The following is a 23,359-nucleotide window of genomic DNA, read 5'->3' on the forward strand; positions in this document are numbered from 1 at the left end:
ACGATCCACTCTGGCAATTTTTTTTTACTGACACGGATGACTCTTGTGTCATCCGCTCCTGAAGTCCGCATATCATCCCATCCGTTTGTGGATGATATACGGACGTAATGTATGTCTATGGGATTGCGGATGTCAGCGGATGACACCGCTGACATCCGATTTTGCGTCCTTTCATTAAATAATCCATGGCTAGAAAATCGAATTGACAGTTTATTTACCTTTCAGTGCGCACTAGGGAAGAGAAAATACTAGATAATAAATGGAGCATTTTTGGGGGAAATTCACCAGTTCTGCACAATGCACTGGAATCGGTTGGGAAGGTGAATTTTAAGGGGATTTTTATGAACAGTGGTCTTGAAATGCCTTCTGAGGGTTAAGAAAGCTTCCACTACCTTGCACCTGTTCTAGTGCCGAAAAACAGCCTTTTGTTGGCTGAGAACAAGATATTAGATATCAGGAAATAGAGGAATCCTAACCTTTTATTCAAATGGACAAAAAAGTACAAAAATTTGTTTTTTAAAAATTTTAGCTTTTTTATTGGTTCTATATTCTTTAACTGCTTAACCTCCAGAAGGTCTTTCCCTCCTTCATGACCAGAGCATTTTTTGCTATTCACACTGTGCTACTTTAACTGGTAATTGCTCTGTCATGCAACACTGTACCCAAATGAAATTTGTATTATTTTTTCACACAAATAGAACTTTCTTTTGGTGGTATTTAATTACCACTGGGTTTTTTTATTGTTTGCTAAATACATTTAAAAAAATACCAAGCATTTAAAACAAAACACGTTTTTTTCTTTTTTCATTTTTCCTTTTTTATTTTTTCCAATAAACAAGAATCTCATACAAAAGCAGTAAAATACACTGCCCGGCCAAAAAAAAAGTCACCACCTGGAATTAACTAAGCAACTAACTAAACTAAGCATGCAGTAACTATCCTATTGGATAGGTACTGCATCTGTCCAAAGAATGAGGTCAGCTGACTACCTGAATATACTGAATGACCAGGTTATTCCGTCATTGGATTTTTTCTTCCCTGATGGCACGGGTATATTCCAAGATGACAATGCCAGGATTCATCGGGCTCAAATTGTGAAAGAGTGGTTCAGGGAGCATGAGACATTTTCACATATGGATTGGCCACCACAGAGTCCAGAACTTAACCCCCATTGAGAATCTTTGGGATGTGCTGCAGAAGGCTTTGCGCAGTGGTCTAACTCTCCCATCATTTGGTAAAAAACTAATGCAACACTGGACAGAAATAAATCTTGTGACATTGCAGAAGCTTGTCGAAGCAATGCCACAGCGAATGCAAGCTGTAATCAAAGCTAAAGGCGGTCCAATGAAATATTAGAGTGTGACCTTTTTTTATGGTGGTGACTTTTTTTTGGCCAGGCAGTGTACATTCCATAATACCTTCTTTTAAACACCCCTCCTCCCGATCCTCACCCACCCTCCCCATGTCCCATTTAGAATTATTATATTACCTAAACAGACTTTCTAAATATTCAGAATCTCAGGTGCCAGTCCTGGAGTTTCCAACCGTGCTTTTCAAATCTACTTTTAACTCCCCTTCCTATATAAGCCAGCTTTTCTCTTATTAATATGTTATTGACCTTTCTCAGCCAATCAGTTATATACGGTGGCCTAGAATTCATCCACTTCCCTGTAATGGCTTTTCTAGCTTGATACAGACATCTCAAAACTGATGTTCGTTTAGCCCTGAAACCCACCATCTTCTCCATGTACCCTAATACACATAGCACCGGATCCAATCGTAAGTTTGTTTCAAACACTGAGTTTATTTTGTCCAGCACCTCTTCCCAATATCTATGTAATTTGAGGCACCTCCAAAGCATATAAATCAAGTCCCCAACTGCAACCTTACATCTAGGGCAGGATGCATCTGGGCACCCCCCAAACAAAAACAATCTTTTTGGTGTATAGTATGCTCTATGAACAATGTGAAACTGTGTGAGTTTCTGGGCTGCTGAGAGGGATAATGTATCTATCGAGGTTACTATACCATCCCATTGCACAACTGTTAATTTCCTCCTCCCATTTTACTCTACTAGAAAGCTGAGAGTCTTTTTCCAGTACTTTTAGATGTATATTTTTATATAGCTTTGTGATCAACCCTTTAAGGATGTGGCCTCTATCAAAGTTTTCAAGAAGGGGATTTTACTCTATTCTAACCCCCCTCTTTAAATTGGGTTGTCAACGCGTGTCTCAATTGTAGATAATGATAAAAGTCTCTATTTGAGAACCCAAATAACTCTTTCAACTCCTAAAATGTCCTCAATACAGCAAAAGTCCTATAATACAGAAAGGGTCCTCAATACCCCTGCTGTATTATAATATAATAGAAAATATTAGATAATAAATGAAGCATTTTTGGGGGAAATTCCCAGTTTTGTACAATACACTGGAGTCAGTTGGGAAGGTGATGTTAAGGTGATTTTTATGAGCAGTGGTCTTTAAGAAAGCTTCCACTACCTTGCACCTGTACTTGTGCCAAAAACAGCCTCTTGTTGGCTGAGAACAAGATATTAGCTATTGAGAAATAGAGGAACTCTAACCTTTTATTCAAATGGAAAAAAAAGTACAAACATTTGTTTTTTAAAACTTTTTTCATTGGTTCTAACTTCTTTAACCACTTGACCTCCAGAAGGTTCCCCCCCCCCCCCCTCATGACCAGAGCATTTTTTGCTATTCACGCTGTGCCGCTTTAACCACTTCCTGACCACCCGCCACCTATTTACTGTGCCAGGATGGCTCGGGCAGGCAAAACGACGTAGACATATGTCGCTCGTCTGAGAGGAGCTGGGGGGCGAGCGCATGCCACCAGCGGCATGCTCCCGCCCGATCCTCAGTGGGGGAGCTGGCGCATGTGTCAGGCGGCTCCGATTGCCTCCTGACACCTGCAATCGTTCCCCGCTGAGAGAGAAGGACGGTCGGCTGTTGTAAACTCAGCCGACCGTCCTTCTCCCTGGGATGATCGCAGAGCTCATGTGATCCTGCTAATTAGGATCATATGTCTCTGTGGTCATCTCAGAAGCCATGCCCCCCCACAGTTAGAATCACTCCCCTAGGGTCACATTTAACCCCTTGATCGCCTATACTGTTAACCCCTTCCCTGCCAGTGTCATTATTACAGTAACAGTGCATATTTTTAGCACTGATTATTGTAGTAACGTCACTGGTACTCCCCAAAAGTGTCAAAAATGTCAGTTAGGGGTCCGATCTGTCCGCCGCAATGTCGCAGTCCTGCAAAAAATCGCAGATCGCCGCCATTACTAGTAAAAAAAAAAAAACTATAAAAAATGACATAAATCTTTCCCGTGGTTAATAAACGTGATAACTTTTGCGCAAACCAATCAAAATGCGCTTATTGCGATTTCTATTTACCAAAAATATGAAGCAGAAAACAAATTGGCCTAAAATGTTAAAACATTTTGATTTTTATTTATTTATTTTTTTTGGGGAATGTTATACGTATAGCAGAAAGTGCAAAATAATGTTTTTTTTTTTCAAAATTGTCGCTCTTTTTTTGCTTATAACGCAAAAAATAAAACTTGTGCGGGTGATCAAATACCACCAAAAGAAAGCTCTATTTATTTGGATACAGCGTCGCATGACCGCGCAATTGTCCGTTAAAATAACACAGTGCCGAATCGCAAAATAGGGCCCGTCATTAAGGGGGCAAATCCTTCCGCACTGATTAACTGGCAATGGCTCTTTCATGCAACACTGTACCCAAATAAAATTTATAATATTTTTTTCACACAAATAGAGCTTTCTTTTGGTAGTATTTAATTACCACTTGGTTTTTTATTGTTTGCTAAATAAAAAAAAAAAAAACACATTTTGTTAGTTTGTGTTATCAAATTTTGCAAATAAATAATCTTTCGTCATAAATTTATACCAAAATGTAGTCAGCTACATTTATTTGGTAAAAATAACACAAATTAGCGTACATTATTTAGCCAGTGTGAAAGTTATATAGAGCTTACAGAGTATGGTATATATATTTGAAAATTGATCAATCCTGATGTACTGTCATTGAGAGTTCCTAGAAATAAATACAGTGGCAAATATCAGTGACAGGGCTATGTAAGTAATGACACAGCGAAAAACAATCCAGATGTTTTATTAAAGTGGAACTTCACTCTCCCAATCAGCACTGATTATTTTTAATCCTCATGCTGCCAGCATTAGTAAATAGATAGAAAGTATATAATTTTTACTTGCTTTAAACTTTTTTTTTTACATTTCCTCTGTTACTTCCTGGTTTCTTGCCTAGACAAATGATGTCATATATCCCAGGATTCTTCAGGAGGGGAGGGGAGGAGAGGAGGAGGGGTTATCTCAGTTAAGCACACTCTCATGCATGCATGCTTCAGCTAAGCACAGATAGCTTCCTGGAAGTAAATGCTACATGAATCATTTGCCCTTACTCAAGGTGTCCACAGCCAAAAATGCTAGGAGGGTTTTTCAAAGTGATTTCTTAACAAAATAAAGAACAGAAACATGGATGGATGGGAGAGTTTGCTTTAAATATTAAAAATGAATTAAATAGTGTTTTTGGTTTGTGGTGCTCAGATTCAGTGAAGATCCGCTTTAACCAAACTGCACCTATACAGATCATATAGTCTGACAAAAATTCAAATATGAATGCATTTTAACAACATTTCAGTAATAGCAAAACTGGTAATTTCCGGGACTGTCCTTTTAAATGGTGGGCTTGGCTGCCCTCCCACCTGGCAAGCGTCCCTAATTGGTAATGAGGCTGGCCACTACCTGATAAATATAGTGGAAAGAGATCTAAATTTAGTTTCGATTTAGGTAAAGGGCTGCATCAAGTTGCCAATTTAAAATGCACTAATTTGATTTAAAGAAGCTGGGTAGAGAAGGTTGGCTCCTTCTTGTTTTTTGTAAATGAAACTAGATCTACACCTGTGCACTACATTTCAAAGTTTAAATAGAAGTGTGGAAACAAAAATATTAAATACACAGTATCTCTCAAAAGTGAATACACCCCTCACATTTTTGTAAATATTTTATTATATCTTTTCATGTGAGAACACTGAAGAAAATACACTTTGCTACAATGTAAAGTAGTGTGTGTACATCTTGTAAAAAAGTGTAAATTTGCTATCTCCTCAAAATAACTCCATTAATGTCTAAACCGCTGACAACAAAAGTGATTACACCCCTAAGTGAAAATGTCAAAACTGGGCCCAAAGTGTCAATATTTTGCGTGGCACCCATTGTTTTCAAGCACTGCCTTAACCCTCTTGGGCATGGAGTTCACCAGAGCTTCACAGATTGCCACTGGAGTCCTCTTCCACTCCTCCATGATGACATCACGGAGCTGGTGGATGTCAGAGACCTTGCGCTCCTCCACCTTCCATTTGAGGGTGCCCCACAGATGCTTAAACTTCTTAGCGGTATTCCCGAGCGTGGCTCGGGGTTACATTTCAGAGCCAAAAGCGGTAACCCCGAGCCACACTCGGGGTACCGCCAGAAGCATCGCTGGATCCTGTTATAGAGGTTACTTACTTACCCTCCCACCGGGATCCAGCGATGTCTCTCGGCGGTGTCTCGCGGCGGTTCTTCCTCCCGATCGTCTCCATGCCCCGGCTTCCGTCTCCTGCGACGTGACGTTCGCAGGGGGTGGAACCGGCGGCAAATTCAAATGTGAAAACGCACCAAAAACACTGATACCATTCAAAATAAAAAAAAAATCACACTAGTTTGCCCCCCAGTGCCCTTTCCTGCAGTTTTACTGTACTTTTTATGTAAATATATATATATATATACAGTATATATATATACATATATATATATATATATATATATACATACGTATATATATATATATATATATATATATATATATATATATATAGATTAGTATATCTATATAAATATATATATATATATATATATATATATATATATATATATACATATATATATATATATATATATATATATATATATATATACATAATTCTTGTGAATGAGCAGCCCAAACCAACTGTATACATTATATATATATATATCTATATATACATACTGTATATATATATATATATAATATATATGTATACATACATATATATATGTATAATATATATAATAAATGTATACAGTTGGTTTGGGCTGCTCATTCACAAGAATTACATGCAAAATAATGGTACCGCTTTCAGCACCTAAAATCCAAAAGAATCATACCGCCAGGGAGGTTAATATGGTTTAGATCTGGAGACATGCTTGGCCATTCCATCACCTTTACCCTCAGCCTCTTTAACAAGGCAGTGGTCTTCTTGGAGGTGTATTTGGGGTCATTATCATGTTGGAATAATGCCCTGCGGCCAGTCTCTGGAGTGAGGGATCATGTTCTGCTTCAGTATGTCATAGTAAATGTTGGCATTCATGGTTTCCTCAATTAACTGTAGCTCCCGAGTGCCAGTAGCACTCATGCAGCCCCAGACCATGACAATCCAACCACCATGCTTGACTGTAGGCAATACACACTTGTCTTTGTACTCCTCGCCAGGATGCCACCACACACGCTTGACACCATCTGAACCAAACACGTTTATGTTGGTCTCATCAGACCACAGAACATGGTTCCAGAAATCCATGCCCTTAGTCTGCTTGTCTGCAGCAAATTTTTTGCTGGCTTTTTTTGTGCATCATCTTTAGAAGAGGCTTCCTTCTGGGACAACATCCATGCAGACCAATTTGAAGCAGTGTGGGGTGTATGGTCTGAGCACTGACAGGCTGACCCCCCCCCCCCCCCCCCCACCCCTACAACCTCTGTAGCAATGCTAGCAGAACTCATATGTCTACTTCCCAAAGACAACCTCTGGATATGATGCTGAGCACATGCACACAACTTCTTTGGTCGACCATGTCGAGGCCTGTTCTGAGTGGAACCTGTCCTGTTAAACCGCTGTATGGTCTTAGCTGCATCTCAATTTCAGGGTCTTGGCAATCTTCTTATAGCCCTAGGCCATCTTTATGTAGAGTAAAACATTTTTTTTTCAGATCCTCAGAGGGTTCTTTGCCATGAGGTGCCATGTTGAACTTCCAGTGACCAGTATGAGAGAGTGAGAGTGATAACACCAAATTTAGCACACCTGCTCACCATTCACACCTGAGACCTTGTAACACGAACGAGTCATATGACACCGGGGAGGGAAAATGGCTAATTGGGCCCAATTTGGACATTTTCACTTAGGGTGTACTCACTTATTTTGCCAGCGTTTTAGACATTAACCTCCTTAGCGGTATTCCCAAGTGTGGCTCAGGGTGAAATTTCAGAGCCATTAGCGGTAACCCCGAGCCACACTCGGGGTTACCGCTAGGGAGATCGCTGGATCCTGTAAGAGAGGGCACTCACCTTGTCCCCGGGATCCAGCGATGTATCCCGGCAGTATGCGGCGGCCGGATCTTCCGCCCAATGCTGTGAGCCCCGCAGGGGGGGTGGAACCAGCGGCAAATTCAAATAGTAAAACACACAAACACACTGATAAATTACAAAATAAAATAAATTCACATTATAATATACACGTATATCTATATATATATATATTATATATCTATATATATGTATACATATATATATATATATATATAATATATGAATACATATACATATATATATATATATATATATATATATATATGTATATATATATATATATATATATATATATATATATATATATATATATATACATATACATATATATACATACATACGTACTTTAACTTATTTATAGTTATTTATTATATTATAATTTATTATTTTGCGTTTCAAACTTACATATCATACCCGAGATGTTATAAAGAAGAACGCACAGTAAAAAAACAATCATATGTAAATAGTTGGTTTGGGCTGCTCGTTCTTAAGGATTACATGCAAAATAATGGTACCACTTTCAGCACCTAAAATCGGAAACAATCATACCGCCAGGGAGGTTAATGACTGTGTTGTGTTATTTTGAGAGGACAGCAAATTTATACAGTTATACAAGCTGTACACTCACTACTTTACATTGTAGCAAAGTGTAATTTCTTTAGTGTTGTCACATGAAAAGATATAATAAAATATTAACAAAAATGTGAGGGGTGTACTAACTTTTGTGAGATACTGTACATACTCACCTAGATGGCTGAAGCATTGATCTAATTCTGCAGCTCCCCCTCCGTCTCTACACTGAGTACTGAATGATCAAAGACCTCTGATCGCTCAGTTCTCTGGACCGCTCTGAAGATGAAGCGGCGACTGTCAGTCACTGGCTCTGTTCTCTGCCCTTCCATTGCTTACTGGAGCGCTGGGCTATGGAGGGTTGAGGGAGTGGCTGGCTCAGGCTCTCAGGGGCAAACTAAGAGGCTGAGTCAGCTGCCAAGCAGGCATCTGGGTGGATCCCAACATTATATTATCAGGATACATCCAGAGCCTGGACCGGTTCAGTGACATCAGCATACAGAGGAATTTAGCTCACTGTCAGCTGAATCTGGGTCACTGGAGTGCACTTAGTTCCCACAGAGGAAGTATGGCAAAAAGACATTTGGCTATACTTCTGCTTTAACTTCATCCCAACGTACATTTACAATATGTTAAAAAGCACCTGCATTATAGCACACCGCAACTCACAGATGCATATGTTCTGTGCATCGTGTTGCCCTGCATGGAAAACATCATGCAGGACTTGTTTTTATGTACACTGTGGTGCTTTGACAGCCTATTCATTTTAAATGAGCTACCGAACACAGCACACCTTAAAGTGTATGTAGAGCCAATTTTTTTTTTTAGTTTTGGTTGGTGAGTAGGGAAGGGGTAAAATCCCCGGTGGGTTATATTTTATCTGTCTGTGTACCACTGGGGAAGGTAAAAAGAATTGTAGCCTAGGGTTACATATATTTTAAAGCCTATCCTGTGGAAACTTAAGCTGGCCATTTATGCATCAAATTTTAGCTGATTCAACCCTGTTGCCATCACCCAGATCAACTTTTGTTGAAGAAGCCGGGCTGAAAATTGTTGGGCAAGCAATGCCTACATCAAATCAGATGCAGGCACTCTTTGGGTATTTTGACAGCTTGCAGAGTACAATATCCTATAGCAGAAGTTTTGTCGATCCCCCCTGTTAGCGTGGATGGATCAGTCTGTTAGAGTACTTTTATTCAGTCTGCAGTGTATGGCCAGCTTAACACTAGCCTTATGTTACAATCTTATACTAAGGCCACACCACTTCTTTCACCATCCGTATTTTGGTCTTAGTACTTTTAATAGTAAACCCAGAATTCTATACCAGAGCTAGTAGCAATGGTGCCTGTGTAATATGCAAAACAATAGAACAGTACACTAATGAAGAGCTTAAAGAGAAAGAGTAGACCATATATTACTTGAGCTGCAAAGAGTCTTTTAGAGTGGCTATACAAGGTAAAAATAAAACAAACACGTAAGTGTAAATTGTAAATATTCTACTGTAGTTTGGTGCTGCTTTTTACCATCCTACTACATTATTAGTGTTTCATATGGTAAATAAAGGCTTGAACATGACCCTGTCCAAATACATTAAACCCCTCATTGCCATGAAACTCAAGAACAATATCCACCTTTTGTATTGTCCTCATATACAAAATGACTGCCTAATTACATGTTCTCATTAAAATGTAGAGTGAAACAACTATAGCCAAATTATATTCTGTGCCCCTTTCTGATTTGGTTTAACATTTTTTACTAGAACCCAACCTAACTTAATAGTAAGGTTTCATTAACTGCCTTTCCCCTGTCCAATGAGACTTCCTCAGTGACCAGTAAGGACTCTTGTAATGGACAGGGATAGTAACAAAGTAACAAAGTACAACTAAATCAGAATAGGGCACTGAAGAGGATTTTTGTGCATGATAATTGGCGTTTTGTTGCATCTGCTCCTAGACAGGACTTTTACTTTTCTACGGAAACATCAAAAAGTGACAGCAGCAGAAGACCAAGTGGTCCATCAAGACACAATTAATGCAGTTCTGTTATCAAACAAAGGATCCCCAGTACTCTTCAAGTTAGAAGAGATGGTGGGAAAAGGAGATTTTAAAATGCCAACCTTAACAGGAACACCAGATATCATAATTGTACTATTCCACAAGTTGGCGGATGAGGCTGGTGTGTGTGGAGGTTGCTACACACATGAGTGTTCCTTCCTTTTTGTGGTTAACATGTATTTAGGGCTGGCTCCTTTTCTTTTCTTTTGTTCTGTTTTTGACTCTTGAACCAGACATATATGTGGTGAATTGTGGATTATAAAATTGGAGTCTCCTTTGATCGGCAGCCCTCTGGACTGCCTTCACTTCATTGTGGCGTGGGCTTAACCCTTGGGTGATCTCTATTTGAGGGATTGTGGGTTCTCACTGGTCCATCCTTATAATATTTAAAAGACTTTTACACATTCATGGATATATACATTTGCTCTAGTTTTGATCTCTTTTTTGACATCCGCCTCCCCATAGAGGAGAATGAGTGGACCGATCAGGTCCGCCTGAAAAACGGACAGGCGAACCTGATCGGTCCAATCGTGTGAAAGGGGCCTTACAACTACTTTAAAAGTATACAATGTTTCAGTGTAGTAATGTTCTGCCCTAAGCACAGGAATGTAAATAAACTGTAACATTTTAGTACAAGAAGATGGTTTTGTAAGGCCCCGTTCACACTGGGGCGATCCGACTTCCCGGGGCGACCTCACAGGTCGCGGCGTGCTGCTTGTACCGCAACCTCGGAGCGGTCGGCACGGACTTCATAACATTGAAGTCAATGCAGGACGCTCCAGGTCGCCCCAAAGAAGCTCCGGACCCTTTTTCTAAGTCAGATCGACTTGTGTCACTCCTATTAGAATGGGTCCACAGCTTCTCTATGCCAGGCGACCTACGGCGACCTGTCAGGCGACCAGGTCGCCTGACAGGTCGCCCCAGTGTGAACGGGGGCTTAATGAAGTCACAGGAATTTTTCATAGTTTCAAAATATTTCTGTGTGCTTCACTCATAGAACACATCACAGCCTGTGAAAAAACTGCAATAAGAAAACAAAAAATAATTCTAGATTTAAATGCTAAATATCGCAAAATACAAATATTTAACAAATTTGTTATTTTTTTTTTTTTTTTTTTTAAGTGAATTGACTTCTTTTGACATAAATACTGCATGAATGATTTTAAGACAAAAAATGATGTGGTATTTATCTCTTAGTGAACTGACCCCTATGTGTCATGCATTAACCTGTGCAGTGCCATGCTGCATGCCTTATGCTTGAACACTAACTGAAACTAATGACACAGGAATGTGAAGATTTTCTCTACCATAGGCTATGCATACAATGACACAAGTGAAACTACATGATCAATGCACATCTTAAGGATGTGAAAAACACTAGGTGCAGGTAGGAAGATATTATTATAAAATGGAGTATAGGTTCACTTTAAGCCTAAACCGTCACCTAAATATATTTTTACGATGTATATAACCCCTTATGCTTACGACAAAATAATATAATGATGAAATAAAAACTATAATGCTGAAAATGGCCATATACAGTGCCTTGAAAAAGTATTCATACCCCTTGAAATTTTCCACACTTTTCAGATAAACAAATTGGAAAACCATTTATTATTTTCCTTCCACTTAACATTTATGTTCCACTTTGTGTTGGTCTATCACATAAAATCCCTATAAAATACATTTACATTTTTGGTTGTAACATGACAGGCACTGTAATATAATTTATGCTTTATTGTATCAAAATGCAAAAATTTGCATAAAAAACTCCCTACCCAAATCATGTGTTGAAAATGAGTGATCAGCACATATGGTGGCAAAGCAAATGCAGATCTAATCATTATTGTTTCTAGAATGGAACCATTGTGAATACAAAAAATATTGCCAATGATCTAAACTTACATATGACACATCATTTCCTGTTTAACTTCTCAGTCTTGCTTCTCTCTTCTGGTCTTTCCCTTGCTTAAACTGTTTTTACTTCTCTTTTACAGTTCTGCTTTTCCTACGCAGAACAATGGTTTTTGTCTCCTATAGGGTAAAACCACTGTGGCATAGTGTTTGCCTTTAAAAATGCATTTATTGGTGTACAAATTTACAGAGCTGCGCTAACTTGTGCCTTCTACATCTGCCTGAAGTGCAGCTTTAGAGTTTATGTATAGTGGATTTACAAGAGGGGAAAAGCAACATGTAGGTGTTGCGTATATTAACCAAGCAGATTGCACTTCTCATTCTTGCAGTACAAGCATGAAATGCTGATTGCCAAAATTGTTCTTCACATTTAATCATAAACCATAACCCACAATAATTTAAAATACACATATATTAGCATAGATATGCAGCTGTTGATTTACTTAAAGTGGAACTTTAATCAGAAAATAAGTCCTGCTATATCACTTCAGGCTGGCCCCTTTTGTAGGTATAGCTATGGAAAACTTTAAAAATAAGTGTCTATACTGTTTAAAATCCAATAATAAACTGTCTCACCCTGCTCTGCACATGCTCAGTTGCTTTCCATTTTTAGGTATTTTTAGGTGCTGCCGAGTTTGTAGAGGCCGACCTGAGTTTGGTTGAGGACACAAGCAAATGTGACAGTTAGCAATACCGGCATTCCAGGATTGTAACTGTTTTTTAAAAACCATTAAATCAATGTGTTTAGTCCCGCTTTATGATTTACTGCTGTTCAGGGGCTTAAGCAAAATGGCAGCCTCCAACAAGAAGAAATAGAAGCAATGCTGGAGGCAATTTACAGCACACACTGATTTTGGTAGCATAATTATGAATGTGGAATGTATGCTCCTTGCTAAAGAACTTTTTTTTTATCAAGTTTATAAAGTTCTACTTCAAAGATTAGAGGCAACGAAAACAGGCTTTTTGCTTGCACATTATTACACAGCTTCATCTTATTCTTTAAAGTAGTTGTAAAACCTTCCATATACCCAGTGAAGAGGCCTCAGGTGATGCACAGAGATAAAATAATCCTCCTACATAAATTGTACCTGTGTATCTATACCTACGACTTTCACCTAAATCCATTCAAAGTGCAAATTTACACAGGATCTCTCAGCCCTGAAAAGAAGGGGGAGAAAAGCTGAAGCTACATCAGAGAGGAAAGCTCTGAGAACTGATTGGAGGGAAGGGAACCCCACCTTCACACAGCACACAGGAACAGAGCTGAGGCTGTCAATTTGCTGGAGCTCCCTCCCTGTCACCATTTTTCTTTTGGTGTAAGGAAAATTTGTCAGAAGTGAGTCATGCTTATAGCAGAGAAAGGAAGCAGCAGACAGAAAAGACACTTAGGGCTCTTACACACGGTCCGCCTCTGTAGGCGGATCAGTGCTGCTCAGCGGGGATCGATCCGCTGATCCCCGCTGAGCTGGCGGATGACAGCTCCGTCTCCGCTTGCAGTGCGGAGAGGGAGGTGTCACAGCCCCCCGCTGCTCTCTATGGGGGATCAGATGAGAGCGGACCGCCTGTCCGCTCTCATCTGATCCGATCCGATACGATACCTGAATGGATGGAAAAATAGGGTTTCCATCCGTCCAGATTTCACGGACAGGATCGGATACGGGTGTCAGCGGAGGTGTCTCCGCTGACATCCGCTGCCCCATAGAGCTGCATGGAGGATCCGATCAGATCCGCCTAAAAAACTGACAGGCGGATCTGATCAGACCGCCCGTGTGAAAGAGCCCTTAGGCCTCATGCACACTGGATGTTTTTACAGCTGCTGTTTTTGGCTTATGGCGTTTTTTTTTGTGAAGCCAGTAAACTCCCCAGCATGTTATCCTATGTGTCCATGCACAGATAGGCCGTTATTTTTGGCAAGGGCATTCTCTTTCTGTAAAAAACCCCCAGAACTAGTAAAAATGCGCTAACTCTGTTAAAAGCTGAAAAACTCTAAAATATGCTAAAAAAACGTGGCTACGTGTTTTTTCAGCGTTTTTGAGCCATAAGCTTTCATGGGAGTATAGAAGATGAAAAACGCTACAGCTAAAAAACGCTCCTTCCAAGCTGTTGTCAGATTTGCTGTGTGGGGAGGGGAGGAGGGCAGGTGGGTCTTCAAAGGGACCTATTGGGTGTCTGGTTACTAGTGATATAGTGCTGCTTTAAAGCCACTTTCCTTTAATAAATGTAGGCTTATTCAGCACTGCATTTTCTCTGAAAGCTTTACTGTTAAGAAGCTTTAAAGAGGAAGTAAACCCTCAGGAAGTTGTACCTATAGGTAAGCCTATGATAAGGCTTACCTATAGGTACTGTAAATATCTCCTAAACTTGCACCGTTTAGGAGATATTTACCTTTAATGGAGCCAGTGACGTCACTGGCGCATGCGCTCTGAAGGAACGGCTGATCGTGCCGTTCCTTCAGAGCCCCGTGCCGTGACCGTCGGCTCCCGCGCGCGTGCGCGGGAGTGACGTCACCGCGGCTCCGGCCAATCAGATGGCCGGATGCCGCGATCCCGGAAGACGGGCGACATGTCATGTCGCCCGTCATACAGGTAAGAGAGCGGCACGGCGGGGGCTCGTTCTAAGGTAAGTATTTCATAATGAGCTAGTATGCGATGCATACTAGCTCATTATGTCTTTCTCTTGCAGGTTGTAAAAAAAAAAAAAAATTTTTAAAACGAGTTTACAACCTCTTTAACAGGTAGGTTATGTATGAGGTTTGGTGTAAGTCATCTAGGACAGATCCATTCATATGACTTAAAAAAATGGGCAGTGTTAAAGTCATGCAAATAATTCCTTTGCCCCCCAGACTGCTGCAAAGATACAGTGTAAATCTTTAATTATAAATGGCATATGATTATTTTGGTCTTTTTGACCCTCATCGTTGTAAGGTAGGGTAAACATGACTCTATCATGTGGGCCAAAAATAACCAAATGTCACCCAATTTCATTCCTCCAACTGTCATGAAAATTTAATGAAAAATCCAATAGGAACTTGTCATAATGACCACAGTTGATAAAAAAAAGTGTATTCCCCAAAAGATGTGAAATGGTAAAGAGCAATGCAACTACCCAACATCCACCCAAAGTTGAGATAACAGTTTAGATTAAAATAAATTCGTTTTTAGCAGCAGGATTGCCTTTGGTTTGAAAGGTCAAACCATATGAAAATAATATTGGAAAATCCAATCATTTATATTTATAGACTTGATGGGAAGTGGAAAGGAACTTTAAAGCAGACTGACTGATACTACACATGAAAAGCGTGTGACAGATTTAAAGCATATAAGAGCTAGATAGTGCCCATGTCATTGAAGGTTTATAGGTATTTTTAATATACAGTATATATATATTATCTATCGTGTTGTATGTAATAGAGTTTTTCTTCAGTAAGTTTAAAATATAGTACAATGTTAATTAAATGTTTACTAATACTGTAGTTTTAACAGTATTTTATAATGGAAGCATGGGGATTACTAAGAGATAAAGGTTTACAACAAAAATATCAAAGAGTTGATAAGGAGGATATAGTATATAAGCAGAGGAAATGGAGGCACTGCCCTCGACAATCAATGTGATTCTTCTTTGCACTAAAATCTGCTTCAAACAAGGAAAGTACTGATTGACTGAATGAATTATTGGTTGCTGGTAAACGTTCAAAAGAATTTGAAGTTAAACCATACCTCTCCCAATGCCCACCTAGGTTTTCATCTTCTTGGGCCCTGACCAATAGCAGAGACAGACTATAATAATTTTTTTGCCTTTCACTGAGTGAAATAAAGCTTTATAGCAGTGAGCTCAAGTTTTCAAAAGTGAAAACACTTTTTAAAAACGAAAGACAGAAATGTTCAAATGTGATTTTAATAGAATTTATACAATGAGGTAAAATACCACCAGGCCCAGCTTTCTTGCACAGTAGCCAAATCTTTAAAATTTTCTCTATCATAGATTATAGGCTCAATTTACTATGCCATAAAAATCATTATTTGTTATAATAACCATTTTTCATCAATAAAACAAAAAAAAAATATCATTCATTTGGTTGAAAATAAAGATTCTTGTGGCACGTTACATGCTTTTTACTTCCGCTTGTTGGGCCAAATGTCTTTAAGAACTGCATTTTACTACAGCATCCGTTTTGCACAGTAGTCGTATGCTACACATGACAGTTCAACGGAAGAAAAAAGGGGATATAAAATATCACAATATGAACAAAAACAGTTACTTAGTAGGATGTCACAGTCTTGAGAAATCTTCCACGCATTAAGGAAAAAAAGGACAAGACATTTAAACACTTCTGCTTGACCTAAAGAAAGTTATTAAAATGTACCAAATGCAGAAAAAATACCAAGGTACACCTCTGACCAAGATCAAAATTTTCTAAAAGAAACCATAAGATCTAAATGACATATTACAAAGACTTACAAATGAAAAAATCTAGCACATGCCTCAATTTACTGATTGACGTGCTTACTGACCACAGATTTCCTTTGCAGTTGTAGAGTTGTTTAAGGAGTAGAAAAGATACAGTGCTAACTCGTTGGTTCACATGATGCATTGACCAACCATGACCCTATAGTAAGTGCCTGCTGGTTATACATTATTAGGAAAAGCTTACCTTGCTCCAAATGATGTTTGTTACGTGTAAGACAAGTAGGGTTCGATCAAGCAAGAACCCTAGTCAGGCTTTATTTTGTGGTTAGAAGAAGGAAACAAGTGACATGAATTTATGTCTTTATAAGGAAATTCAGCCGTTTTAACCCTTCCCCTATTTCAAGCGCCACCTGATTAGTCAAAAAGATGTTAACACTGTTACCCACTTCCTAAGCTGCTTAGAGAGTGCTTTTGCAATTTGGAGTGCTGCTAGTGATACTTTTCAGCTATGCAATGTCTACTCTACGTTGATAGTCGCTGCTACAAAAGTTTAGACAAATACATTTGTAAATTTAGTTCTAGTGATTAAGCCTTGGTTTTGTATCAGATATCAGTTTGCTACAAAGTTTTGAGCCTTTCAATGACTTACATCCTGTCTTGTGAAATTGTTGGCTCCAAGCATGCTTTCACATGGCAAATCATTTGCAATGGGTTTCAATAATGATGTCAAAGCATATTCCATTTTTTTTTAATGCAGAGACAAAGCAGGGGTGGGTTTACAGAGAGTGATGTCTGAACACACATTGTGGTTGATTTACTAAAGCCAAAGAGGCTGTTCAGTTTGCAAGGGAATGTTTACTTAGTTTAGTGAATGTGCTGAAAATTCACTTTGCAAAGTGTACCTAATCACATGCATTGAAATAAAAAAGACGGTATTTTTGCTTGCACATGATTGGATGATGTAAGTCAGCAGAGGTGCACCTCATTTACTAAGGGAAAATTCTGTTGCAAAGTGAAAATGTTCTTGCAAAGTAAATCGCCTATTTGATTTTAGCAAATCAACCCCATTGGCTTACAGCTTTAAAAGCTCATACATAAGCCAACCACATACATTAGAGAGCACTTGTGCTGTGTGTAGCCAGGTGCTTGGTTAGGAAGATAATGATTCTAGGACACTGCTGCAATTGCTGTCTGAGTTTCCACCAAACTATCAGGCTGAATGGGTTAGGACTACTCTGCCTCCATCCAGCAGGGTCAGCTGACAAGCACAAGGAGCTCAAGAGACTTGAATGCTGTCTGCATTGAACTGTAGTTTGAGAAAGGAACCATGCTATGACAGTTAATGGACCAGTGAACTACAATGCCCAAGGAGAGACTGTTATGAGGAGAAGAAAGCAGCTGTATTTTCCTGGGCTGAATACTGAGTAGGGATCGACTGATATTGGTTTTTCGTTGCCGATACCGATATTTTAGCCATCGCATATCGGTATCGGCCGATATGGGCCGATATTTTGTACATCCAATGTCAGGGTCCGAGACTAGTCTTGTCCTCCTCCAACCATTAGGTGGTGATGCTCATGTAAGGGTAAAATGATGTCAAATAGCATAGTTCCGTTTACAAATGTTTTTGAATATGGCACTCACATATGTACAAATTAAAGATATAAGCAATTCCACATTAGCAGATCTGCTAGCAGATCGATAGCTCTCACCCACTTGCCGTAAGTGATACCCGGGTGATACCACTCCATTCCACATCCACTCAATACTACTCTGTCTCACCCGCTCCATCTCCCACCCACCCGATACCGATCCGTCTCTCACCCACTTGCTGTAAGTGACACCCGGGTGATACCGCCCTGTACAGCATACGATCTCGGAGGTCACGTGCGTGACCACGTAACCTCCGAGGTCGTCATCGTATGTCAGACGGAGCGGTATCAGCCGGGTGTCACTTACGGCAAGTGGGTGAGAGACGGATCGGTATCGGGTGGGTGGGAGATGGAGCGGGTGAGAGACAGTGATATATTTCAAGCATTTCTTTTTTTAAATTTTGATGACTATTGCTTACAGCTAGTCAAAACCCCAAATTCAATATCTCAGAAAATGATAATATTACAGAAGACCAATAAAAAACTATTTTAATACAAAAATGTTGGTTTACTGAAAAGTATGTCCATGTGCAGTATAGTACACTCAAAACTTGATCAGGGCTCCTTTTACATGAATTACTGCATCAATGCGGCATGGCATGGAGGCGATCAGCCTGTGGCACTACTGAGGTGTTCTGAAAGCCCAGGTTTCTTTGATAGTGGCTTTCAGCTCATCTGCATTGTTAGGGCTGGTGTCTCTCATCTTCCTCTTGACAATACCCCACAGCAACTCTATGGGGTTTAGGTCAGGCAAGTTTGCAGGCAAATCAAGCACAGTAAAACCATGATCATTAAACCAGATATAGGTACTTTTGTCAGTGTGGGCAGGTGCCACGTCCTGTTGGAAAATGAAATCAGCATCTCCATAAGGCTGGTCAGCAGAGGGAAGCGTGAAGTGCTCTAGAATTTCCTGGTAGAGGGCTGCGCTGACTTTGGACTTAATAAAAGACAGTGGACCAACACCAGCAGATGACATGGCTCCCCAAATCATTACTGACTGTTGAAACTTCACACTGGACCTCATGCAACTTGGATTGTGTGCCTCTCCACTCTTCCTTCAGACTTTGGGACCTTGATTTCCAAATGAAATCCAAAATTTTCCGCAGTCCTTGATGGTTTGGGGACCCATGTCATCTGCTGGTGTTGGTCCATTGTGCTCAGGGCCGGCGCTACCTATAGGCAAGGTAGGCGGTGGCCTAGAGCGCACATCAGTGGGGGGCGGCGCCCGCCCTCCCTCTCTGCCTTCCTCGCTCTCCTCTCTCTCCCCCTCTCTGCCTTCCACACTTTTGGAGAAGGAGCAGCATACCTTGAATGCCAAGCCAGCGGAGTGGAGGTGGAGCTGGCTGTCAAATTGATGCTGTGATGTCGGGAAGGGCGGGGCCGATATGCGGGGCTCCACCCATTTGTCCCCTGTATAGTCTAGACAAAACAGCGGTGGGTGGTTGGTGGGCGGAGAAGAAGGTGGCCTGAAGCTGTCAAATGCACTCTCTGATGTCAGGAAGGGTGGGGCCGATATGCGGGGCTCCGCCCCTTTGTCCCCTGCAACAGTGGTTGGTGGGTGGAGAAGAAGGTGGAGGGGGCGGGTCCAACTACTGCCTATGCATCTATAGCTGTGTATAATTTGCCGGTGAAGAGGCGTGGTTTGTGAGTGAGTGGCGTAAGGAAGAGAGAAGTCAGTGTATAGTCAGAGCAGCCACGTGACTTGTAGCCGGACCCTCACCGCCAGGAGCCCACTACTGTCTACTACAACTTCACCATCTGCGGTAAGTACCATAGGGGAGCTCTCAGCATGGCCTTGCCTTGGGTTTAAAGATACTTAGCTGGCAGACTGCAATGCCCAGCGTGCCCAATGTAGTGATCCTGAAGAACTGCAATGCCCAGCATGCCCACTGTAGGGATCCTGAGAAACTGCAATGCCCAGCATGCCCACTGTAGGGATCCTGAGAAACTGCAATGCCCAGCATGCCCACGACAGTGACAGGGCATTGCAGTTCCTCAGGATCACTGTCGTGGCTGGGCATGCAGGGCATTGCAGTTTCTCAGGATCCCTACAGTGGGCATGCTGGGCATTGCAGTTCTTCAGGATCACTACAGTGGGCATGCTGGGCATTGCAGTTTCTCAGGATCCCTACAGTGGGCATGCTGGGCATTGCAGTTCTTTAGGATCACTACAGTGGGCATGCTGGGCAGCATGCCCTCTGCAGTTAGGCAGATGGACTGCAATACCCAGCATGCCCACCGCAGTGATCCTGAGGGACTGCAATGCCCAGCATGCCCTCTGCAGTGATCCTGAGGGACTGCAATGCCCAGCATGCCCTCTGCAGTGATCCCGAGGAACTGCAATGCTCAGCATGCCCTCTGCAGTGATCCTGAGGAACTGCAATGCTCAGCATGCCCTCTGCAGTGAGGCAGATGGACTGCAATGCCCAGCATGCCCACCGCAGTGATCCTGAGGAACTGCAATGCCCAGCATGCCCTCTGCAGTGATCCTGAGGAACTGCAATGCTCAGCATGCCCTCTGCAGTGATCCTGAGGAACTGCAATGCCCAGCATGCCCTCTGCAGTGGGGCAGATGGACTGCAATGCCCACCGCAGTGATCCTGAGGAACTGCAATGCTCAGCATGCCCTCTGCAGTGATCCTGAGGAACTGCAATGCACAGCATGCCCTCTGCAGTGAGGCAGATGGACTGCAATGCCCAGCATGCCCTGTGCAGTGAGGTAGATGGACTGCAATGCCCAGCATGCCCTCTGCAGTGAGGCAGAGGGACTGCAATGCCCAGCATGCCATCTGCAGTGGTTCTGAGGGGCTCCACATCCATCATGCTGTTGGGATGACGGGCTACAACTCCCAGCATGCACTCTGCAGCCTACACTAATTGAGAATCCTCTCCACCTCTTCTCCCTCCCCCCCTCCTCTCCATCCACCCCTCCTCTCCTCCCCCCCTTCCTTTCCATAAACCCCCTTCTCTCCTCCCCTCCTTCCTCTCTATACACCTCCACCCCCCTTCTCCTCCCCCACTTCCTCTTTATACACCCCCTCCTCTCCACCCCCCCTCCATTCCTCCTACTCTCCATCCCCCTCTCCTCCCCCCCTCCTCAGTACCTAACGCACACCCCTTAACCCTGCATGCAGTACGTAGCACACCCCTCAACCCTGCACTCAGTACCTTGCGCACCCCACAACCTTGCACTATCCAAAAAGCGCACCCCACAACCCTGCACTCAGTACCTAGCGCACCTCTCAACCCTGCACACAGTACCTAGCGCACCTCGCAACCCTGCACTCCCCTGCATTCTGTGAATTACACACTTCTGACCCCTGCCTCCTACACCGTATACATGGGCAGGGGGAAAGGGGGTGCAGTCAGGGGCAGAGCCAAGGGGGGGGGGGCGGCAAAATTAGATTTCGCCTAGGGTGTCAAAAGTTCTTGCACCGGCCCTGATTGTGCTTTATCAAGTCCAAAGTCAGAGCATCTCTCTACCAGACATGCTTGAAATATATCACTCTGTGTGTAATGCATCTATATAAAATATAAGAGTTTCATTTTTTTAATTGAAATACTGAAATAAATCACCTATTTGATGATATACTGCGAAGGAATGTAACGCACACTGTGATGAATTAGGTAAAAATGTCTATTTTTCTATGTCTATTTTTATATGTAAATATGCTTTTCTATTTCTTTACTCAAAATGGTGACTCAGATATTCCCCCTCCCATCGAAATGGAATGTTTGTGAAGAAGATGGCGCCTTAGCACTAAGCCCTCCCTAAAAGATAGCATTCATAACCCGAAGGGAGCTTCCTAATAATGGACACGACTAATCAGAAAGCTGCATAAATAATCAAATAATGCTATGCTTATGACGTACTTGCCCACGACACTAACCACTCGTCTATATAACCCCATGTACCCAGTAGCAATGTCTCAGTGTGGTCTTCTCGTGCATGCACTACAATTTAATAATTAGACCCAGCGGCAGAAATCTATTTTGAGCCTGATTGAGGTTCCTGAACCATTAGGCCCCTTTCACACATACTGTCCGTTTTTCATCCATCTGTTGACGGATGAAAAACGGACATCAATGTATCTCTATGTAAAAACGGATGATCATCAGTTAACATCCGTTTTCATCAGCTTCAGTCAATGTCCGTTATTTTGAACGGATGAATGCCCTATTTTTCATCCGTCAAAAAAACGGATCGGACGAAAAACGGATGACAACGGATGAAAAACGGATGACAACGGATTAAAACGGATGACAACGGATGAAACACGGATGACAACGGATGAAAAACTGATGACAACGGATGAAAAACAGATAACAACTGACGAAAAACAGATGAAAAATGGATAAGGCCCCTTTCACACAGGCAGACCGTTCAGATCCGCCTGTCCGTTTTTTTGGCGGATCTGAACGGTCCCCCCATGCATCTGTATGGGGGATCGGATGTCAGCGGAAATCCTATTTTCCATCCATCCAGCGGATGGGATCGGATGAGAACGGACCGACGGTCCGTTCCCATCCGATATCCCCCATAGAGATGCATGGGGAACTGACAGCTGTGTCTCCGCACACAGCACGGAGACACAGCTGTCATCCTCCTGCTCAGCGGGGGACCGGCGGCTCGATCCCCCGCTGAGAAAAACTGAATCCGTCCAACGGATGGATAGTGTGAAAGGGGCCTTACAACTGATGAAAAACGGATGACAACTGACAAAAAAACGGATGGAAAACGGATGAAAAATGGATGGAAAACTGATACATTTTGACGTGACTGAACTGATGAACTGAAAGGACCAAATGTGTGAAAGGGGCCTTACAATTCTAATTTTACGAGATGCACCTGTATATTTTTTTCAGTGATCAAACCTTATGGTTGAGCACTATTATTGCACCAAACTTATCAAGCAGCCCCTTAGGTGACAAAATTTGGGAATAAATGATAAAAGGTAGACTTTCCATAAATGAAAAAGAAAAAAAAAACTGCTGGGCTTGTTTAAGAGAGCAAACAGCAATGTGCAAATACCAGCAACTAATGGATAGCATCTTTCTTTGTAATAGATAGCCTGCACAGATCAAACAAGAATTCTTGCTACAGGTAGCTATATAACAATATGCTTTAGATATCATTGTTACTGATTGCACTGCTTTGCGAAACAGACCAATATGTTTTTTATTATTTCTTGGAAAATATCCGGACATTAAAGACTATTACTCTAAACTGCTGCTTAATCAGCACTGTTTCAAAACTAAGTTGTTTGTTTGCAGTCTTATTTAGAATATTACTGTAATACACATTCATTAAACTCACGAAGTTGG

General features: G+C 41.5%; 1 protein-coding gene across 2 annotated transcripts in view; it reads right to left on the bottom strand.

Moving 5' to 3' along the window:
• Nucleotides 1-16,764, bottom strand: part of LCP1 (lymphocyte cytosolic protein 1) — a 64,324-nt gene extending 47,560 nt beyond the window's left edge. Inside the window, exon 1 of one of the 2 annotated variants that reach the window (XM_082247573.1) lies at nucleotides 16,627-16,764. The gene's annotated coding sequence lies outside the window, so the exon portion shown is untranslated. Of the gene's footprint in view, nucleotides 1-16,433; nucleotides 16,552-16,626 lie in introns of those variants that run through there. The other variant, XM_082247574.1, reaches the window with a different exon arrangement.
• Nucleotides 16,765-23,359: the final 6,595 nt, after the last annotated feature.

Source organism: Pelophylax lessonae (genome assembly GCF_965119305.1).
Source record: "Pelophylax lessonae genome assembly, chromosome: 2".
Classification (NCBI taxonomy): domain Eukaryota; kingdom Metazoa; phylum Chordata; class Amphibia; order Anura; family Ranidae; genus Pelophylax; species Pelophylax lessonae.